Source organism: Bombus impatiens, unplaced genomic scaffold (assembly GCF_000188095.3).
Source record: "Bombus impatiens unplaced genomic scaffold, BIMP_2.2 scf_0277, whole genome shotgun sequence".
Lineage (NCBI taxonomy): Eukaryota > Metazoa > Arthropoda > Insecta > Hymenoptera > Apidae > Bombus > Bombus impatiens.
Window position 1 is genome coordinate 8,114 of NT_176696.1, and position 3,372 is coordinate 11,485.

Consider the following 3,372-nt stretch of genomic DNA (forward strand, 5'->3'; position numbering starts at 1 on the left):
TAAGAATTTGAATATTGTATTTAGACATATTTATTTATTTATTAGATTATTATTTAAATACATATTATGATATTTAGATGTTATGTTTGTAATAGAGACAAAATTATTTTTTACAGTGTATTCTAATATTAAAAGTAGGAGGTCTAAACTTCGAACCGTTTAAATATAATTACATATGTAAGAGTATTTTATTTTTATTTAAAGTATTGATAAATTATATATACAAGGAATTGTTTGTTTCTTTACATTTCGTCTAAGTAAATAGTTTTCTTATAAGAATAGCTTTTAATTTATAAATATAATAATATGAAACAGTGAATTATCTTTTGTTGTTAAGATACATTTGTAAAACACTATACGTTCCTTATTCTCCTCAAGTATCGTTCATGGAGTAACAAGTAGATCCTTATTGTCAAGATTAATTAACTCTCTGTTCGTTCCATTTAATTTAATTTTCTTCGCTTTAGCATCATCTCTAGAAATGTTGATAGAGAACACTTCTTTATTGTTTGTTCTATTCTTTGAATTCCTGTTAAGAGGCAGTTTTAGGATTCTTCTAGAATTTAAAACAAATCTTTTTCAGCATAAGAATGTTTGAACTTTTTTAACTTTATATTCTACGATTCTCAACTTTGAATCAAACTCTTTTGTATAAGTCAGCATTAATTATCATTAAAATACATTTGTGTTTACCAGTCATTTATTTTGTATCTACGCAATGTAGGTGAAACTTTAATTTAAAACTTTTAATATAGTACCGTAGATATATTCAAGCGTAGATAAATAAAACAATAAACTATCTTCTTCAGTTTCCGTAATTTTTTTTTTTTTTTTTTCTTGCGCTTACGTGACAAGGCAGTGAGAAACGAGTGAAACAATTGAAAAAGGAAAAGAGTACCAATTTTAATGTGTATACCTACTTTCATAAAAAGCCTTTAAAGCATCTTATCGTAGAGGCAATAAAGATTACGCTTTAAGGCCTACATGCAAATCTACTCAAGTTTAAACCACGCTTCAATTGAACACTCAGGATAAAAACGATAGAATTTTTTGCCGCTGCACAGAAAACAATTTCTTTTAAAATATGATAATAATGATTCTGTTGACAATTGTGGACCTTAATCGCCAAATAAATGTATAGGAACACTTACATTACACATAGAAATGATATTAAAATAGTTCCAGATTTATTTAATATGTGATTTACAAGATATTCGTAGATATCCATTGCACCTGTCTCAGCAATCCTTTTGTCTCACTATCTTAGAACAGTTGCATTCTTCTGTTCTACGAGACACACACACATTCATACTCATATGCGTGTCACTACTACGCGGCTAATTCGGCGTAACACACAACAAAATTCTTTCCATATTTGAATCGAACATTTTTAACTGACAATGCAAGCGACCTTGCGTGTAAATTGTAAAAATCGTTAAAAGAATGAAATTTTACGTTAAAATATTAAAGTAACCATGGTAAAAAGAATACAGTTTCAGTATGGATTTAATCGAACAGTAAATGTGAAATTGTTAAGATAATAAATGTTTGACATAACAAAAAAGTTTTATAAAAGTTATAATTCAATGCAAACTTTAATTAAACGTGATAACTAGTTTTTAATTCAACAGTTGTTACCTTTTAATATTTTTATACGATTACATACAACGAAAGAAATAGAATGTAAACAAAGATTTTTTTATTCAGTGAATATTACAGCAAGTATTTAATATTTTTTGTATTTATGTTTGTTATATTTTATTCCTTATACATATTCCTAACATTCATCCGACTAACTGTATTTTAGATATTTACAATATATTTTTAAATATCATATCAGTATTTCATGTATATTTTTATCATTAAATTTCCCATAAATGCATCATCGTCCGTAATCCACCTATTAGTATCTGATGAGGAATAAGGAAAATATGAAGATGTAAAAATACAGATAATATATAAAAATGCATAAAATATCCGCAATAGAGTACTTTCTGTAATACTTAATAGGAAAACCAATTTCCTATCTAGATTTCATCTTTTTCATTAACAGGTCCGTAATAAAGATGCAAATTTATATAAATATCTACAGTTTATTAACAACACATTGTCTATGTTTATTATCTCAAGAATACATTCTGCAAGGATAAATGGATATCCGAAAATCAGGAATCCTTTTAACAAAATCCTTAGATAAAATCTTTTATCCGATAAGTACAAGAATATAAACTATCCTATCGTATCGTAGCATGATACACGATCAAAGACTATCACGTTGAAAGAAGAGAAAATAAAATGTGTAAATGGAACATATAGAGACTTTTTCAATTTTCTGCTCGACGCGACTATATGTAATCTCGGCCGGAGATTCGTGGCACAGCTGGATTCGCAGTAGGGAAAAGTCATGGACGACCCTAATCCTGAAATCCCCGATGCCTAAGAAGATCCTTCTCACGTGGAGAATATCAAGAAGCAGGTGCTCAACCAGGTCGAAGCAGCCTCCGCTGCTCTAATTAAGAATTACTGCTAGTCTGACTCTGGTTTCTTGATAAGATCAGTCTTAGATGCTTTTAACGGTTTAACTTTGTGTTTAGTTTACTTCAATACAATCGCTATTTACGAGAATCTTTCAACAAAAATTAACTATAAGGAGAAATTTACTAGGGCTTTGGGTATTTTCTATGACTGCTCTTTTGCTGAATTTTCATGCGCAGTATAGGTAGTGTTTGTTTAACACTTTATCTTATGCGCTATGATATTCGATTATAGTTTGATAGACGTAGGGGAAGTGCAGCATATTTGGAATATCGTGTAATATCTGAAAAATGACTAACGTTATCTAATTTGTAACATCGTAATTGATAGAGACGAAAGACCTGTTAACCAATGACATTTATGGACGAACCGTAATTTTCACATTTCCGACTCAAGCCGCAGGGTAAAGAAATGTCATTTTGCAAAAGATTTTTATCAAGTATTCAATCGTTACAATCATGATTAAAATATATTAAAACTTTGGAACAAATCATTTAATCTGGTCATTTGTTCGTATATTATGTTCTATGCTTTCGTGTCAGTTTTACGACATTTCGAAAATACAAAAAGTGTCTTGAAATAGGTTTCTTGAAATAATCGAAACTTGTTTAGTATATCCATAAATGTTTATATTATTATTTTGAGTAATTTAGAAAATACTATTTGAAGAATATCAATACGGTAGAAGCAGCCGGTCGTTAAAGAGTTAATCTAATGCGCTTATCTCACTTCTATTTTCTTCCTTCCATTCTTTCTTCCTTTCTTTACTTTTTTCGTTCTTTCTTTTCTCTTTTTCAACGTGTATTGCCAGAAGAAAGTTTAAGATTATTTCTAATA